The 19,573-nt window shown below is 44.6% G+C and overlaps 1 protein-coding gene across 2 annotated transcripts in view; it reads left to right on the top strand.

Moving 5' to 3' along the window:
* FOXO1 (forkhead box O1) overlaps positions 1-19,573 on the top strand; it is a 689,450-nt gene that overhangs the window by 175,044 nt on the left and 494,833 nt on the right. The window lies entirely within an intron of this gene.

The raw sequence follows: 19,573 nt of genomic DNA, 5'->3' as shown, positions 1-19,573 counted from the left end.
AATAGTTACACATTGGAAAGAAATTTTATTTCTTTCTACTTACTGTGCACCTGCTTTGTTTCATATCTTCTTGTCCTGGATAGAAATTATAAATATGTACACACATATATGTATATACGCATTTATATATAGATTTTAAATATAGATGTAACCAATGTCTTTGTGTGTCCATTATTTATTTGTCTGTTGATTTTTATAAGGGCACCTATAGCATTTCATTTTTAATTAAAATATTCACATGGATCTAAGAAATATTATTATTATTTGGAATGATAAGGTGGTATCCTATTCTTAGTTTTTTAAGTACTTTTTCAAAATTAAGGAATAGTTCTTAAATGTTTGATATCAATTGAAAAAACTGTCATTTTTCTCCCATGTCCTTGAAGTGATATCCTAATATAAATTGATTTTTGAATATTTAACCACTTACACATGTGCAAATCAGCCACAGTGAGTCATTTATTATTTTTATTGTGTTGCTGCACTAGATTTATTGTTTTGTTTAGATTTTTTGTATCCATATTATAAGTGAGTTTGATCTGTAGATTTCTATTTTGTGTTCTCTTTGGTAGGTTGTAGAATCTAGGTTACGGTAGTCATGAAATGAATGGAAAAGTTTATCATATTTTTCTACGGGACTGTATATAGCACAAGTAATATTTATTTGAAAAAAAAGTATATAATTTGCTTGTAAAACTAGCTGATCAATCAGAGCTATTTGGGGAGCCAGTTCTCTGATACTAGTGTCCATTTCTTTCATGATTTCCTGTCTCTTAAAATGTCCCACTTCTTAATTCAATATATATCATCCTCCTAAACCATCCATATCAGACTTATTAGCAGAGTTACCCATAGCTTTCATGTAATAAAATAACTTCTTATCTCTCTTGCCAGCCATTTCCACTTTTGCATGTTTGTACTAACTTTTTTTTTCCAATTAGACTTCTGAGAAATCTATGCACTTTATTGTTTTAGACACCATGTGGTTGGTTTTTCAGTTTCAAACTCTATATAACGTGTTAGTTACATGGCACTATGACAAAGCTTGTGGAATTGAAAGCTTGTGGAATGTGAATTAAGTGCTCCTAGGACTTAATATCAATTGATTCACATTCATTTCTTTAGCAGGAGGCAACTTTGGGGGTTAGTTAGAATCAGACATAAGGAGGCCATAAGTAGCTCTACTTGGCAAGGCAGAGGGAATCAGCAGCCGGTAGAGCCATAGCAGGAATAGTAAGGAGAAGAGAATGTGCATCCAGGGAAAGGATGAAGCAGTGGACACTGGGACAAGTCTCAGGGTGAACAGGGTGGTTGAGTTCCTGCAGGTGGTGTGTCTTCTTCTTCCTCTTTCCTGACTCCTTACTCTCACACTTTTCAAGTCTCCTTAAGTTTAGAATCTAACCTATGTTCTCTCCCTTCATCCTTTACTCCCTCTTTAGGCTTGAACTTTGTCTCCAGCTTGGGTTTTTGGAGGCCATTGCTAATCTTTGCTTCAGAACAGGAAGCTTGCCTCAATTTGATAAATTTGCTCCATTTTTATGTCCATGTTATTCCACAAAAATAGATTTTTTTCGTAAAAATGAGAGAATTGTCAACTTACCCCATAAAATTCATTGAAGAACATTAAAAAAAAAAGCTTAAATAGTGGCGGGAGACACTTGGAATTCCCATCGTGGCGCAGCAGAAATGAATCCGATTAGGAACCATGAGGTTGTGGGTTCGATCCCTGGCCTTGCTCAGTGGATTAAGGATCCAGTGTTGCCATGAGCTGTGGTGTAGGTTGCAGATGTGGCTCAGATCTGGTGTTGCTGAGGCTGTGGTGTAGGCTGGCAACTATAGCTCTGATTGGACCCCCTAGCCTGGGAACCTCCATATGCCACGGGTGCGGCCCTAAAAAGCAAAAAAAAAAAAAAAAAATTGCTGGGAGACACTTAGCAAGGCAAGACTTTCTCCTTTTCCTTTCAATGATTAGTTTTAGTTTATATGTAAACGGTAACCAATTTGAACGATTAAGAAATCAGACACGAGGAGTTCCCGTCATAGCTCAGTGGTTAACGACTCCAACTAGGAACCGTGAGGTTGCGGGTTCCATTCCTTGCCTTGCTCAGTGGGTTAAGGATCTGGTGTTGCCATGAGCTGTGGTGTAGGTTGCAGACGTGGCTTGGATCCTGCGTTGCTGTGGCTGTGGTATAGGCTGGCAGCTACAGCTCCGATTCGACCCCTAGCCTGGGAACCTCCATATGATGTGGGAGCAGACCAAGAAATACCAAAAAGACCAAAAAAAAAAAAAAAAGAAAGAAAGAAAGAAAAAAAAAGAAATCAGACATGAGAGCAGAACTCAAATGTTGTATCTTTTAAAACTGAACATCCTTATTGAACCAGTCTGGCGTTTCTGACAAAACGAGTATTTTATATGCTTTGAGAGACTCAAAGCCTACCAAGTTGCTATGTTTTCAATCAGGCCATTGGTTCCTTAATGAAAAACATAGGGCCCTTGGCACATTTCTGAGGGAATTCATGATCTTTAGTTTGGTTCCTTTTCTGATAAAAAGAAGAGAATCAAACTTTAGAAATGTGAATTCTCTATTTCACCTGCCCCTTCTCTTAGAGGGAGACACCAGACATGGGTATTCTATAATTTCATCAAGGAAAAACTGCAGGTCTAGATCTCTGTTTTCAGTGAAAAGAGACCGGAGGAAACCGAGGGTATTTTATTTCTATGTTTGTGACAAAGATTATATGGTTGTCATGTTTCACGGCTTTGTTTCCGGATCTTGAAAGTGGCATTGCTGGAGCTGGTACTGGAAGGGTTAAACCACACACAGGTTCCTGTTCTATGTCAGTCTGGTTGAGTGAGTTCTCAGACTAGAGGGACAGACTGTTGTAAGCAGATGACCGAGGGGTAAGGAATATGCCCAAATAATAAAACATCTTCGGAGACATTTTCTGCTCTGTTTTATATGCCTGGTGAAGAACTGGGCCCCAAGAGAAACAAATTTGAAGATGACTCATGGAGTGAAATTCTATCCCGTGCCTCTTCTCCTATTTTATGAGAAAAAGTATTCTACATTCAGATGATAGCCCCACACTTCATGTGTATATGTCCACCCTTATGGACCATGGTGAAGAGAGGGCTTTCCTTTAAGCCAGTGATTCTCAAACTTGAGCCTGCTTCTGAATCAAAGAGGATCTTGTTAAAACACAGAATGTTGGGTCCCACCCTCAGAGTTTTTGACTTAGTAGGTTTGGGGTGGGGCCTGAGAATTTGTATTTCTCTGTTCCCAGGAGATGCTGGTGCCTCTGGGCATTCTTTGAGAACCTCTGCTCCGAGCAAACTTGTGATGACATTTCTTCAATATCTAAGTTTTCTCGTAGCACAGTTCCATAGTCCGCGCTGAAGTAGAGGGTTGGAAAAGGAGGCTGAGAAGAACGTAGGCTGATGGTGCACTTATGGAGAAATTCCAGATGAAACAGGACGACTGGCTTCACAGGACGCACACCTGAATGATTCTACGGAATACAGGGTTTGAGGCACCTCAGCTGGGAGGTAAGATGTGTCACAATTGAGACCTAATGTGACTTAGTGGGACATCTCTCCTTCCAGATATGGGCTTCACTGGGGCACCTTCCAGGGGAGCGCACGGTCATGGCTCTGGGGGTTGTACAAGGGAAGAGCTCCTTCCCCAGGCTGAACCACATAGGACATCGGCTACAGCACTTGCCTGACAAGGACCTGGAAGCTGTTCCTCAAACAACTAAGTCACAGAAACACGCTTTCTTTTTTTTATTGACGGTTGTTCAGCCGTGGGTCGTGGTTTTGGTGTTCTTGTGAGAGGAGTTGAGCTCAAGGTCTCTCTACTCTGCCATCTTGCTACCAAAATCCCAGAAACATGCTTTCAAAGTGGCTGTCTCTGCGTCGCCTCCTTGTGCCTCCTCCTGTGGAAATGGCTTTGCCGTTAGCTCTGCAGGGTCGTTATAGGTTGTAGCTCACGTTCTTTGGCTCAAGAGGAGAAGATCATTGTGCCCAGCTTGTGCTCACAAAGTTGGGAGTCTCACTGAGTTGTTACACAAGCCCAGGCCAGGGTCAAAATTTCTGGCTTCTCTGCAGTCGGAGGGGTCACATCATAGGGAACGGTGCTCAGCTTCTGCCTTTAAACTGTGTCCTCAGCGACAGGGCTCTCAAGCCTCAGGATCTCCATGGGGAGGAAATGAACACTTGTGCAAAATCCAGGCAGTTGCCTGATTCCTCCTGTGGCTGAGGAACCACAGTGAGGTCATTTCTCTGTGACTGTCCCCCTGGGACGGCTCAGTGAACTCCTGGGTGACCAGGAACTGCCGCCTCCCCATCTGAATCCTGGAACCAAAGTCAGGTTGGTTTGTCTGACAGAGTGGCCTTTGAATTCTTAAAATATGTTCTGACTGGTGTCTAGCCAGTGGCAGATGTGATTACAGTAATTGATGGGCCTGTGATGGAGGCTGCTTTCTGAAAATGCAGCATTGGGTATTTTGAAAGTGATTCCATGAGTGCTTATTTATACATGGCTCCGGTTTTCTGTATGTGAAGGGCTTGTGGCTAATGTGTCAAATGAGGACAACCAAACCGCCAAGGTCTTTTCCCTGGACCATCACAGGAGAAGAACTGATGACTAAGAAAAATGCAAGCAGTTGAGACAATACCATCATTGTTGTCAGATCATCTCCTTTCCATTTTCTTTCTTTTTTCTTTTCTTTTCTTTTCTTTTTGGTCGGGGATAGAGGGAGATAAAAGTCAGGCAAACATCTACACGAAATTCAAAATCTATGGTCGCATCTACCCATAGCCTCCTTTCCTGGAACATCCCATTTTATTTCGTAGGTTAGAGCTGAGGGTTTCAGAATTGAACGGCTTTCTTAGCCCTCTGAGAAACAGCGACTTAAAACATTTATGAAAGAACAGCCAATCCAGAAAGAACAGCAAGTACGAACTATACCTAGTACTTCGTTAAAATAACTATCTTTGGTCAAGGCTTTATGGTATAGTTGTTTCTTTCATTTCATTATTTAGAGATCGCTCTTGTATCCTTGACTTAATGGGTTTATTGTCTAAATTTCTGTTATTTTAATTCCTGTCACCCACTCAGGAAAGAGTGGTAAACAAACCCAAGGCAATATAGATGATGTTTTCAACTGTTCAGTTTTATCTGTAATCTGCCTTTGGTGGTGATGAGGTAGTTTATTCCAGCTGTGTGGGTGCTAAAATGCTTTTATGCCCACTTTTCTTGCTTGTGATGAACAGTATAGTTATAAACCTAGGGAGAAAATTGACCTCCAAATAAAAGTCTCTTTCAACTTGGAATTTTTGTGCTTACTTGTAAGGTTAATTTTATTTCCACATTTTGACTATGTTCAAGAAAGCCACTGGGAAGGATTTAATTATTTCAATGTAACTAATTTGTCAATTTTATGTGTGTGTGATGGCAATGGCCATCACAAAGCCCTAGAGCATTCCGTGGTCTGGAGAGAATTAGGATGTTCTTATCATTCTCTCCAGTGTTCTTGAGTGAGGTTGGAAGAGATCATTTTCCTATTTGCAAATGAGAAACAGATATAGGCGTGAAGGGACCTGGCAATAGCCATTTAGCAAATGAAAGGTCCAAGCAAAGATGGGCCTGATTTCTCATGCCTCAGGTACTTGTTATCCTGGGCAAGACCACGAGGACCACCAAGACTCTCAGAAGAGACACTTGATCTTTCCTGGATGTTCCAATTTTGGAGCCCATAAATGTATGTCATTTGCTTCACATGCTTACTAAAAACTGGTTGGTGACATTGTTTAGTGTGATCAGCATGGGTGCCATTTGCAAGTGGGCAAGTTGTGCCAGAGACGTGGCGGTGATTATGTTAGAACAGGCAATCTCTGCTTGGCAGCTTTGTCAATCTGGCTTGCGTAGTTCACACCAGCATCTTGCAATCAGGCTTCTCCACCCAGTGGCTCCTCGTCACTGCAACGGGTACAGATGTTACCACAGAAAGACAATTGGGACATCCTTCAGAACTAGCTCATAAGGTCTTTTTATACAAGAAAATCTTCATAAACGCTTTATGATCTTATTTTTGTGGAGATATATACTTTAAATTTATACTTTGGTGGTGAAGAATGGCCTGGCTGATTGAACTGAAAAGTCAAGACCTGGTGAAGCCTCCTCCTCACCTAGGATGGACCTTCCAGGCTCCTAAAGAGAAGCCTTCTACCCTCTCCTAGAGGCTAGGTAGTGGTCTCCTCTCTCCTTGGACTGTATCCATTTCCTATGGTCAACAACATCCCACCCAACAAACCATTCCACTAAGAAACAATGGTATTGCAATGTGAAGAATCTGGGCTCACCAATGTATATAAATGGAAAATTTGGGGGTATGCTTCCAGAGGTCACGAACTTGTGGCCAGTGAGCCATTTAGCAGTATTTCAAAGCCAATGTCACCAGTAAGGTAGTCTATTTCTCACAGTGCAATCTTGTCACCCATGTCCCTACTCTAGCCTCTGCTTCACACTTTTATTTTATCTGCCTGGTTCCTATAGTTTCCTTGGGATCCTTGTTAGATTCATGGGGTCCTAGGTCAAGCCTTCCTCAAAAATTATGTTTCTTTTCCTAGTTTCATCTTGTTTATGCTACAGTTGAGTCAGAGCTCTTTCTAAATGTTTTTGGTCTTTGAGGAAAACTGTTCCTTTGGTTTCCAGGTAGAGCAATTGAATTCTTTAGTCTTTTCTTGGGCTCCTCACCAACCCTCCCACTCTAGGCCTGGATCATTTGCTTTTATCTCTGTCCAACTTCTTCCTGGAGAATCTGTGGTGCATTAAAATTAATGTTGGCAAAACCTCATTGACATATACTAGATATAAGATGATTCCTGACCAAAGCTATGAAGGATGTACACTAATACCTAAAATTGGAAAAGTTCAGATTTGATGGATATTTATTAAGTAATTACTATAGAAAAGACATTTCACAGGTGCTTTCCCATGTCCTCCTCCTCATGGCACTGGTGTGAGGTAGGGATCATCATTGCCTAATGAAAGAAACAGACTCAGGCCATTTAGAGAACTTGTGTGAGCAGTGACCAGGACTCTCAAACCAAAGCACTTTCTTGCACAAGATCTAAAGCTGGGGTGAAGGAGACATGGGCAACACCTCTTCACATAGCTCCAGCTGTTGAGAGTTCCCGGGGGCTCTCTCAGGGTTTTGAATTGGGAGGTAGGGGGGAGGAAGGAGCAGTTAGGGAGTTTATCTTTCAGGGAGAATCTAGGCACATTTTAGTTCCATCGTCCCCTTTCACGGGACTCTTGCTGTGCACGCTGAAAGGTGACAAAAGGGAGAGGGTAGAAGTGAAGAGGTGACAATGCTGAAATTGATTTCAGATGCCATAGGATGTAACCTAACTTTCCTAGTTATCATATATTGCATGGGACTCTTTGGGGAAGTTTTTTTATGTTTATCAATGGCTAAGATTTCAAGTTCTTTTTTTTTTTTTTTTTTTTTGAATTTGCAATTAAATTTAGTAGTTTTAATCCACACAATTTAATTTCAGTCTGGGTCACCCACAATCAACTACACTGTAAATGATTAATATGCAACTGAAACATATCTACAAGTTATAAGTTACAAGGTTTGCTTAAAAGCAAAATAGTTTTTGAGTTCCCATTGTGGCTCAGCAGAAACAAACCCAACTAGTATCCGTGAGGATGCGGGTTCGATCCCTGGCCTTGCTCAGCGGGTTAAGGATCCAGTGGTGCCATGAGCTGTGGCGTAGGTCGAAGATGTGACTCGGATTTGGCATTGCTGTGGCTGTGGCTTTAGTGTAGGCTGGCAGCTGCAGCTCCAATTCGACCCCTAACCTGGGAACTTCCACATGCCATGGGTGTAGACCTGAAAAAAAAAAAAAGACAGACAGGTTTACTTTGCGGAGGTAGAGAGAAAGATGATAAACCTATGAAACAACTGACAGAGTGATGGGGTGCTATCAGGAAAATTAATCAGGTGCTGAGGTGTAGCACTGGGGTAGGGGATGGAGTGGTGAGGTAGCGGGTGGGGCGGTGGGGTAGGGATGAAGCGGTGGGGAAGGGATGGTGTGGTCAGGAAGGATCTGAAGATGTGTCATATGAACTAAGATCCACATGGTAAGAAGGAGCCAGCCAGGCACAGATTGGGTGAATCTACTGGTCTCGCCTGTACTAGTTTGCCGGGGCTGCTGCAACAAAGGACCACAAACTGAGTGGCTGGAACAACAGAAGTTCGGCATTCAGTCCTGGAGGTCAGGAGTCTGAGGTCCAGGTGTCAGCAGAACTGGTTCCTTCTGAGGGCTGTAGGGACGATTTGTTCCATGCCTCCCTCCAGCTTCTGGTGGCTTCCTGGCCATCTTTGGTGTGCCTTAGCTTGTAGATCTGCCTTCGTCCTCGCCTTGTGTTCTCCGTGTGCCTGTCTGTACCCAAATATCCCCTTTTTATAAGGACACCAATCATATTGAATTAGGCCCACCCTAATGACGTCATTTTAACATCATTTCCTCTGTAAAGACCCTGTCTAAACTGGGGCCCATTCTGAGGGACAGCGACTTAGGAGCCACCCTTTCTTTTTTCTGGAGACACAGTTCAACCCATAACGTTACGTCTCGTGTATGTGACACAGTGTTGCTGTTATATGTGTCACATGAGTCTGTTGGGGTTTTCTCTTCTCCTGGGTTAGGCGGCACAGCCTGTAAGGCACACGCATCACTCGCTGTTCCTCTTGGATCTTTCCGGTTCCTCAAACCGGGTTAGTTCCCGGCTGCTAGAGGATCTTGGGAAAAGCTGCCAATGACTCAATTCTTAACCCCGTCACCTGGAGGTCCCTTCATGCTCGTCCCCAGTAGGTATTAGGAAGAGGCCCCGGGAATTCCAGATACTTGAGAGGGGGCTGGGCAAATGGACTTACCTTTTCTTTTCTTTTTTTTTAATAATAAATATAGGCTTTGTTTCCTCTTTGGAACACTCTGATCAAAACAAACGGATTAGGCCAAGCACGTGGTCACAATAACAGGTGGTTGGGAGGCCCCCTGGGGCTTGTTGCCTGCAGAGCCTGGCTGCCTTCGCGCCTGTGCTCAGCCCTGGAGGCGCGGGCCGCACACGGAGGGAGCCAGCGGTGCGTGTCTGCAGCTGGCCGGGGCCAGCACTAGTGCCCGGGGTGACTAACGGGGAAGTGCACACAATGCACACCAACAATGGAGGGCCCACGACTGTTGATGAAAGGAAGTGAGGTTTGTCTGGGCCTTTCCCCTGCTGTTCTCAGGGCTGTGCTTTGTGAAGCCTGCCTGTCCCCTCCAGGTCTGAATGGAGCCACAGGCCCAGGGCTGCCGATTAAGTGGCCATAGCGGAGAGCTGGCAGGTCTTTTAATAACCTCCCTTCTGTAGAGGGCATACCTGATGGGGTACAGGTGACCGGGGTTCAGGTCTCAGGGTCACCCTCAGTGTGGCTCCGTGACCCTGGTGGAGTGGGCGCAGCGCAGGGAGTCACAGGGCTTTGCACAGCCCCACTTTCCCCCAGGAGCCAGGAAACCATAACAAAGAATGTGGCGAAAGGTAATCTCAGCGAATAAGGTGATCTAGAAACCATTCCCCACATGACTTCTCTGAGTTCCAGGACGTGTGCGTTTCATCAAAGCTAATTTTGATGGTCCTCGGAAATAAATATTGAATCAGAAAACAGAGGGAAAGAGGCTGAGGAAGGGGACTCAGGATTGAAGGGTCCTTGGAAATGGGTTTGTCTGAAGTAGGGTCTGGATGTGTGTTTCCTCGGAGCAGGCTCAGCTCGGGACAGATCCAAAAACCGCCCCACGAGGGGCGCTGCTGCGATGTCCTCGAATGGCCGAGAGAGGGTTTTGAAGCATGGTTTATGTAGCTCCCTTGGGGATGTACGTCACGTTGCCTGTGCGCAGACTTCTTACAAGGCTCTGGGAAGGGAGACTGGTTCGGGCTGGACCGAACCCCCTGGGTCTGCTCCCTTTTTCTGGGATGCTCTTGGCTTTGTCCCTCACTGTAGATGGTGTCCTCTTGGGGTCAGAAGTACCACGTCCGCAGCAGTTCCTGGCATCCCAGGGACCACCAACTAACTGCACCAGAGTCGGGGAAGGTCACCCAGGGAAGCGTCCCTCCCAGCCCCACCAGCAGAGTTTCCTTATCATTTCTAGTTTAGTCGCCTGCGAGTCCACAGGGAGACAGGCTTCCCTTCAGGCACCTGGGGGTGCGGGTCCATGAGCTGAACGAGATCAGTGTTCTGCAACGTCGGAGGAAGGGGGCCCGAGGGCAGGTGGGGGCCGGCCGTGACCGACCCGTAGCCTGGCCCGGGTGGGGAGTCTGATCATCTGTCCTGTAGCGGGTTAAGCAGAAAAGTCAGGATTGTGTCCGGGGATACGGTGATGGGACAGCAGGCGGAGAGGTGGCTTCTGGAATTCCAGCCCCCAAGGTCTCTGGCACTTGAGCTTCTTCGACACTATGTCCTTTTTTGTATAGACCCCTGCACTAAAAGCAAGAAACACTTGGGTTGTATTGAGTTTAGAATCCCACTTGGTCTGAAGGAACAGAATTGCCCTTGTTTTTAACAGCAAGTACATGTAGAAGGTTCTTTTTGAAATAGGGCCTTGTCCTCAACTCTGTGTTCGATGTAGCCGAATGGAAGTACTCATCTAAAACCCAGTCTCAGCAGGCCCCTTTGCTGTGGTCAGAGCCGATGGCCAGATTTTCCACGTCTGTTTTCTGTATGGGTCCCACTTCCACGCGTTGACCTCGGAGGCAGATGTGCCATTTTGGTAACATGATCTACATATTACTGAATAATGACATAAAACTCTGGGCAGCTGAGTTTCCTAACACACGTGTGCCTCCTCTCTGGGGGCCCCGGACAGTACTTGCAGTGCAACAATTCCAAGAAGTTTGATTCAAATAATGCTCTCTTTGAAGAATTTCTTCTGTTTAATGGGAGCTAGGGGATATCATTAACTGGATCGAGAGGAAGACATTAGAGGTTTTAGAAATGGAGGCATTTGGAATATCAAACTATCTCCTAGGATTTAGACCCAAACAAGAAAAAGCTTCAAAATAAAACAACATAAAAATCATTAAATTATTATCATCCAAATTTAGAAATGTGTAATGAATATTCATTTTTTTTTTTTTTTTTCCTTATCTGGAGGCTGAGCACACCCAGGCTGGGGATTTTTCCTTTCAAAGGAAAGAATAGAAAAACAAGTGTCTGGGAATGAGGGGTATTTACGACTTTGCCCCCAGGCTCCTGGAGTGATGTTGGGGGGATCTACTGAATGAAGTGGAGTAATTCACGTTGAAGACAGCATGAGAATGAAGCCTAAAACCATGGGAGTGGGGGGGGGGGGAAGAGAAGAGAAAAGAGATCCTTTTTACTGTCAGGCTCCATCTTTAGAGAGTTGCCGTGCTCTTTGAATTATTAACATATCACTGGCTAACAAGTTAAAGTTTATAAGCGAAAGACAGCTTTTCAGATGATACCTTCACCTCTCAAGACAATATCATAAAACACACCTAGGGCCTGAGAATTTTGGAGCCAGTGTCAAGGTTAAATTACTAGATTTTTAAAATCTGATTTTCTCACAGGGCTTCCAGACTTCAGCTAATGAAGGGTTGTTTGCTCGTGCTCCCTTTGAGGATACTGAAAGCAAACCTTGCAGGAGGTTCTAAAGTCATTCTAGAACTTGAGCACTGTCTCCAGTGACTCCGTTTGAAGTCCTGCCTTTCTAAGTGACACCATTCACACAGCTCTTAATGTGGTTCGCTCTCCTCTACATCTGTTGGAATGTGTGAGCCTCACCGGGCTGGAAAGTCTCCATCAGACAACAGGGGATGTGCCACCTCCCATACAAAGCCCCTTGCTCACCTCTCTCCTGCCAGAAGCTCACAGAAGTCATGACGCCAGGTAACTAGAGGTCCATCTGAGGACCAGATGCTCCCCTTGACCCACAATGCAGGGCCCTTGCTTGGCCTGATCTTTCAGTCAGGAAGAGGACAGCCTCCTTTTTGGCTTAGGTTTTTTTTTAACCTTCAAGGCATTGGTCTTAAATTGTGGACCATGCACCCACTTGGATTGACCTTTATGGTTTTCAGTGGAAGCGGCAACATTGGGCTCTGTTCAAGTGAAGCAGTTCTGTGAACTTGGTTTATCCTCTCGGAGAATCAGGAAGGTGGCCACTAAGTTCAAGTGTCCCTTAGTGCATCCTGAGAGCTATAGCGTGCTCCAAGATCAACAGGGCTTCTAAGATTTTAAAGCCTGCCGTTCTAGAAATGTAAGAAAGGAATTAGTTGAGAATGTATAAATTTATACCACGGGGAGTTTCCATTGTGGCTCAGCAGTTCGAACCCAACTAGCATCCATGAGGGTGCGGGTTCGACCCCTGGCCTCGCTTGGTCGGTTAAGGATCTGGTGTTGCCTCAAGCTGTGATGTAGGTTGCAGACGTGGCTCAGATCCAGCGTTGCTGTGGCTCTGACGTAGGCTGACGGCTGCAGTTCTAATTCAACCCCCTAGCCTGGGAACCTCCATATGCCTCAGGTTCGGCTCTAAAAAGACTATATATACATATACACATGCATCATGGAATGACTTTTTAAAATCTTCTTTTTCCATTTTATTTTTTTAATTGAAGTATAGTTTATTTACCATGTTGTATTAGTTTCAGTGTACAGCAAAGTGATTCAAATGTATGATATGTATGATATATATATATATACATATATATGTATATATATATATTTTAAGGTTATTTTCCCTTATAGGTTATTACAAAATATTGAGTACAGTTCCCTGTGCTATACAGAAGGTCCTTGTTGGTTATCTATTTTATATATAGTAGCGTGTATTTGTTCATCTCAAACTCCTATTTTATCCTTCCTCTCCTTTCCCTTTTGGTAACCATAGTTTGTTTTCTATGACTTTTTAATAGTTTACTAAAGTGCCTGTGCATATATCAAACTAAAATATAAATACTGGTATATCTAGAGTATGGGTCTGATGTCAAGCTCAAGATGCTTCTCCAGGACCCTGGTGATCCCAAAAGTCTTTTTGGGCATGGTGAGAAATGAGCATGTACACACACACACACACACACACACACACCCCTCTCACTCTCACACACTTTAGTCGAGGTGGTAGGGAAGGTGTCCCCCTTTTGGCTTACCAGTTCTTTACCCCTCTCTGTCCCCCACTGATCCACGGTCCCTTCTGCCTAATCATGATTGTCCTCTCTCTGTGAGAGCTGGTGTATTCCTTATTTCTCACTTCTGCCTGTGATTATTCAGAATCTTCATCGTTGTTTCATCAGACGACTAGTCATCCCTTTCTGTAGCTCTACCCATTTCTGTTCCTATTTACAACTGCGCCGGTTGGTACAAAGCCCTAAGTCATGAGGTCCAGTTGGGTGTGTATGCACCCTGTGAATTGTCCGTGCAGTGCCTGTGACGGCCGTAACGAGAGGGGAGGTCTAGGCCTGCTGTTTCATGCCGCAGGGAGAGACAGCCCCTGGGTTAAAGATGACGAGCAAACCTTTCTTCCACGGGGTTCTCATCTTTATCCGGCTCTCTTCTCTATCGTTCTTTCCTCTTTCCCATTGTTAATTGGTCCCCTGACTGCACATCAGCCAGAGTTATAAACTGCCCCCTTGGTAACCAGATGCCTCTCAGCTGGGGCTTTGCCGTTTGGGGATTTTATTCTTACCATGATGTGAGTTACACCAATGAATTCCTGCTCCTGGGCTTTGTGAACCGAGTAGAGGTGCTGATGGAATAGTGTCCCGCACATGTTCTTCTTTAACTTATTTATAACCCATCCTTTTTCACTTGTCTGTCCTTATCAGAGTCAGTGTGGACTTGCTTGGGGGTAATCCTGGGCTGCTGCCCTAGCAAGTGGCCAGGGCTGATCCTGTTACGCTCATGAAGTGGTCGTGCTGAGTGATGGGCCACCTGGCAGATCTCATTGACCTGTCCTGCCCAGCCGCCCAGTTCAGGACACCTTTTCAGCCTGGCCCGTTGCTCTAGGGTGATGACATTTCAGATGAAATTCCTGTTCACAAGTACTTTAAATCAACTGAAGTAAATTCCAGACTTAATGCCAGAAGTGAGAGTGGATTAGAAATCTCATCGAGCCGAGAAGATCCTGAACATGCGAGTGGGGAGTCACTCATCCTTCAGTTGAACTTGAGATGCATCTGGACCTGTCCTGCCATAGTCTTCTTTGAGATCAACTTAGGATCTAGCTGATATGCTTATTTGAAAGTTTTGCTTTAGTTATCTATTTAATGAAAGTGATGGGAAATTTATTTTTTGTGAGCAAGTATTCGTCATGTCAGATAATTTTTTCTTTATCAGAAATCATCATATAAAGGCAAGATTTAGAGGACGGTGTCCCTGTTTGCATACACAACAGGGTCCACTCTACGTGCGTCCAGTAGATGTGATTCTCCATAGCCAGCCTCGATCACCTGTTACTCAGTTTGAGTCTGGAAATGCCTCTCTCGGGCTGATGGAACACTCAGTCATTTCAAAAGGCATCTGCATGTGAACAGTCATGACCATACTGTTTTCCCCCTGCTATAAATCCCTTAGGAAGGAAAAGAAGCCATGAAACCATGCAAATTTTGAAAAAGCGTTTGGATGGGTTAAAGCCGTTACCTGCAATGGAGAAAACATGGCAGTGTCGATTGGATGGTTAGCACTCTTTGTCCATGAAGGAAACGTATCTAGGCCTGGGGAGCAGGAAACTCAAAGGGGAAGCTCTGATTGTCACATTGAATTGCTTGCCAACCCTTTGGTAAGCCTTGGCGGGCTTCCAGCTCCGTCCTGCCCCAGTCTGACCTCTGGAGCCTGTGAGTGCTGGCACACTCCGAGTACTCGATGGCATGAATGGCCAGTGGCCAGTGCCATCTGAAACTTCAGTCAACTTGATACCAAAGGTTAATCTCGTCCACGTGAATCACGTCATCTGTAATTTGTAGCACGTACTTTCTAGCGAAACCCTTTTTCCCTATGAGACCTGTTGGTTCCTGTTTTTAGCTATGGCTCACAGACCTCTTTAATTTATGAACTCTCCTTTTTTGTTTGGTGTTTGCTTTTAAATATTTTTAAATTATAGTTGGTTTACAATGTTCTGTCTATTTCTGCCATACAGCAAAGTGACCCCGTCATACTTATAGATACATTCTTTTTCTCACATTATGCTCCATCACGTTCCATCACAAGTGACTAGATACAGTTTCCCAGTGCTATACCACAGGAGCGCATTGCTTATCCACTCCAGATGAAATAGTTCCTATCTACTAACCCCAAACTTCTAGTCCATTTCACTCCCTCCCTCTCCCCGTTGGCAACCTCAGGTCTGTTCTCCATGTCCATGAGTTTCTTTTCTGTAGATAGGCTCATTTGTGCCATATATTAGATTCCAGATATAAGGGTATCATATGGTGTTTGTCCTCTTTCTGACTTACTCACTTAGCATGAGAATCTCCAGTTCTGTCCATATTGCTGCAAGTGGCATTATTTTGTTGTTTTCTTATGGCTGAGTATATTCCATAGAAGTGTATATATCACATCTTCTTAACGCATTCATCAATCAATGGACATTTGGGTTGTTTCCATGTCTTGGCCATTGTGAATAGTGCTGCAATGAACATAAGAGTGCATGTGTCTTTTTCTTTTTCTTTCTTTCTTTCTTTTTATTACTCAATGAATTTATTGCATGTGTCTTTTTCAAGGAAAGTTTTGTCCGGATATATGCCCAGGAATGGGATTGCTGGATCATATGGTATGAATTCTCCTTTTTTGTTTGTTTGTTTGTTTCATTTTTGTTTTTTTAGGGCCACACCTGCGGCATATGGAAGTTCCTAGGCTAGGGGTCGAATTGGAGCTACAGCTGCCAGCCTACACCACAGCCAACACCAGATCCAACACCAGATCCAAGCCTTGTCTGAGACCTACACCACAGCAACGCTGGATCCTCAACCCACTGAGCGAGGCCAAGGATTGAACCTTTGTCCTCATGGATACTAGCTGGATTCATTTCCACTGCGCCATAGTGGGAACTCGCGGTAGCTTTTTTTCCCCTCTCTTTTCTTATAGATCTAGTCTCACAGATTCCTCAGTCTTGGACAGATTACATTCATGGTTTTCTCTAGTGGGAGAAGTTAACATAATTTCATTTTTCTTTTTAAAAAAATTTTTAAAAATTCAATAGAATTTTCAAAGATTACTTTCCATTTAGCAGTTATTACATAATATTGGCTCTATTCCTCGTGTGATACAGTACATCCTTGAGACTCTCTTACACTCAGTAGCTGGCCTCGCCCACTCCCCCACTCCCGTTTGCCCCCCACTAGTAACCTCAGGTTTTTCTCTGTATCTGAGAGTCTGCTTCTCTTCTGTTATATTCACTAGTTTGCTGTATTTTTCAGAGTATTCCGTTTTTCTTGCATGTCGCACCCAGGTTTGGACATGTTTACATGAGGGGCAGGAGTGCTTTTTAGACTTTCCTTTCCTCTGAGCAAAGGGAAATGGGAGCGTGAGAGGATCGCGCAAACAGCTCGTGATTTTTCCCAGTCCCTCAGGGGGAGGCTGTCGGTATTTTATTAAGGGAGCCTGTCCTGCTCTAGCTCATCCAGGATGATCAAAATCCTCATTCAGAAAAGCAGTGAGTCAGCTCGGACCGTTCCCCACTTCAATAAAACAAGCCTGTTTTCTTCTCTAACTTCCTTTTTCTGTATACGGCTTCTCCGTCCCTTAGAGTTTGCCTCTGATCTCTGTCTGATGTGCCTGTGGCTTTAAGGCCGTTTTAGGAGCCCGTGTGACAGGGGGATGGTGGCAGGTGAACAGTGATGGCCAGTTGCCTCCTTTATATTTCTCCACAGAAAGCTGGAGAATCCAATAAGAAGAAACTACTAGAGCCAGTGATTTTTTATCTGAAGTGTCATCCTGTGTTACTCTCTCCCTGTCCTGAAGGGGAGCATAGGGTAGAGGTCCTTTCCAGAATGTGCTAGAGGGATGCCCCTGCACAGTTGTGCAGAGATTACCAGAGCGAACCTTGGGCAGGCGTCCCTAGGTCTGAATCTCATGTTCACCTGTTGCTGGTCACCCAGTGGTCTAGGGCAAGTCTCTGAGCCTCTTTAAGCTTTAATAGTTAGGGTCATTAAAACGTGAATGAGGATTCTCTTCTTATAGGTGTCTGTGAAAATTCAATAATTTTCACACTGTGGCTTAGCAGGGTGAGGACATGACATTGTCTCTGTGAGGATGTGGGTTCAATCCCTGGCCTCGCTAAATAGGTTAAGGATCTGGTGTTGCCATAAACGGTAGTGTAGGTGGCAGGTGTGGCTGCGATTCGACCCCTAGCCCGGGAACATCCATATGCCACAGGTGCGGCCCTAAAAAGCAGGAAAAAAAAAGGAAAGAAAGAAAAGAAGTGATTGTATATAGAACATAGCCTTCGCACAGGGCAAACACTAGGAAATGCTAATAAATGATCGGCATTAACATGATCACAGTGCTGCTTCTATGAAGAGGGAACCAAGTTAAAATTACAGAAAAACATGAAGGAGGAAAAGAGGGATAAAGTGCACACAGATGTGTGCGTGTGAGTGTGTATGCACACACACACCTGTGCTTGTGTAAGTGGGTTTCAGCCATGCCTCTTTGATGGCAATGATTCACAAAGGTGCTGCCATAGCACCATGAGAAGGGTCCAAAACATGCCAGGGTGGAAACCCCAGGCTGGTTGTTTGGAGGTGAATGAAGTGACAAAGGTGAACCTACACAGGGGGTCTGGAAGCCAACGGGCCATCACACTTGGTCTGAATTTGCGTTATTGTGTGTGCATCGGGCCCCGTTTCAGTGCGGTTGAATTTGTGGAACTGGCTGTATGTGAGAGATTTAGCCCCAGTGAGCTGCTGTAGCCGTGCCCCTCCAGGTCCTGGCCAGCGGGCATGTGGCCTTGTTCCCTGGACCCTAGGGATGGCTGGGACTCTGAGCAGGGCATCCTGGAGACTAGATTTCTAAGGAGGACATCAAGGCTGGAAGGAGCCTGCTCTAGCTTGAGCCGCTTTTCTTCACTGAAGGGAGCCGGGCTGGGCAGGGAGGAGTAGCCCCAGAAGGGAGAGAACGGCCAGAGGTCTGGGATGGGGACAGAGAGAAGGCATGGGGACAGGAAAGGGCTTGGAGGAGGGAGGGTCGGGAGAAAGGCAGCGCTGAGATTCCTTGTGGGGAAGCTCCAGGCCCAGTGTTACTGATATCACGAGCTGCGGCAGCAAGCACAGAGGCCCTGGAGGTTTTTGGTTTTTCTTGTTTTTTTTTGCTTCCTAGGGCTACACCTGCAGCATCTAGAAGTTCCCAGGCTAGAGGTTGAATTGGAGCCTCAGTTGCTGGCCTACGTGACAGCCACAGCAATGCAGCATCCGAGCCGCATCTGCAAGCTACACCATAGCTCGCGGCACCACTGGATCCTGAACCCACTGAGTGAGGCCAGGGATCAAACTCATATCCTCCTGGGTGCCAGTCACTTTTGTTACTGCTGAGCCATGATGGGAACTCTGACAAATTTAACCGTTGATTTCAGCAAATGGGATGTTCAAGGGACAGACTTTAATAAGCTTACCTCAAGTCGAAGAAAATCTATGGAGCCTCATTGCATAATGAGCAAAGGAGTTTTGAATAACTGGATTTATTTTTAAGGAGAAAAAAACACGGAAGGACACAAATACTTTCTTTGGTTCCAGTGAAACTGAGACAGGAGGAAGAAAACAAGCTCATGTAAGAAAAAGATGAAATAAAAATGTGAACACGGCAAAAAAGGAAACTGGGTCAGATTCTCAAGCAGCATCTCTGTGGTGACAAAGCCTTGGGAGAATAAGGTCAGATTAGCCAAAGCAGCTCACGAGACAGCACTTGCAGAAGACATAAAGGAGCATGAAAGGGCAAAAGAGAACGTCCCCTCTCTTCTTTAGTAGACAGCGATGAAGAGCCAATAACAAGCCATCAAAAGGACAGAGATGTTTGATGTCCTTTAATAAAACCTCCATACTTTACAAAAAAAAAAAAAAGGAACAGGAAATAGGGACAGAAGACACATAAATTCAGATGGTGGAGGAGGTAGGGGTGGTGGATGATGTTTTAAATGGGTTGAGGGTGTTAAAGTCAGAATGCTTGGTGTCCTTGCATTTCAGGGCATGAAAATAAGGTTGCCAAAGTCATTTCAAGAATGAATTTGTGCAATCAGGGAGGAACCCCCAAATCATAAAGAGCTGTCGCACCCATACACACCCATACACATTGGTGTTTATACACACACACACACACACACACACACACACACACACACACACAGATTTAAGCAATAACCCCGAAGGAAGGAATAACCCCAAATAAATTAGCAAGCATCTTGAATAAAATACCACACAGTGTGAAAAGTCTTTCATACTTAAAAAAATATGCCTTTCTATCTGGCTGAGGCAGTTTTTTGCTCTTCAGAGAGACGGGCCTCATGGTCAAGAAGACTTAGTGG

Source organism: Sus scrofa, chromosome 11 (genome assembly GCF_054392235.1).
Source record: "Sus scrofa isolate SSC_HxYL_T2T_F1_AM1 chromosome 11, Sscrofa_HxYL_maternal_Yorkshire_Landrace_v2.0, whole genome shotgun sequence".
Taxonomy (NCBI): Eukaryota; Metazoa; Chordata; class Mammalia; order Artiodactyla; family Suidae; genus Sus; species Sus scrofa.
Note: the sequence above shows the minus strand (reverse complement) of the source record. Positions and strands in the feature narration are given on the sequence as shown.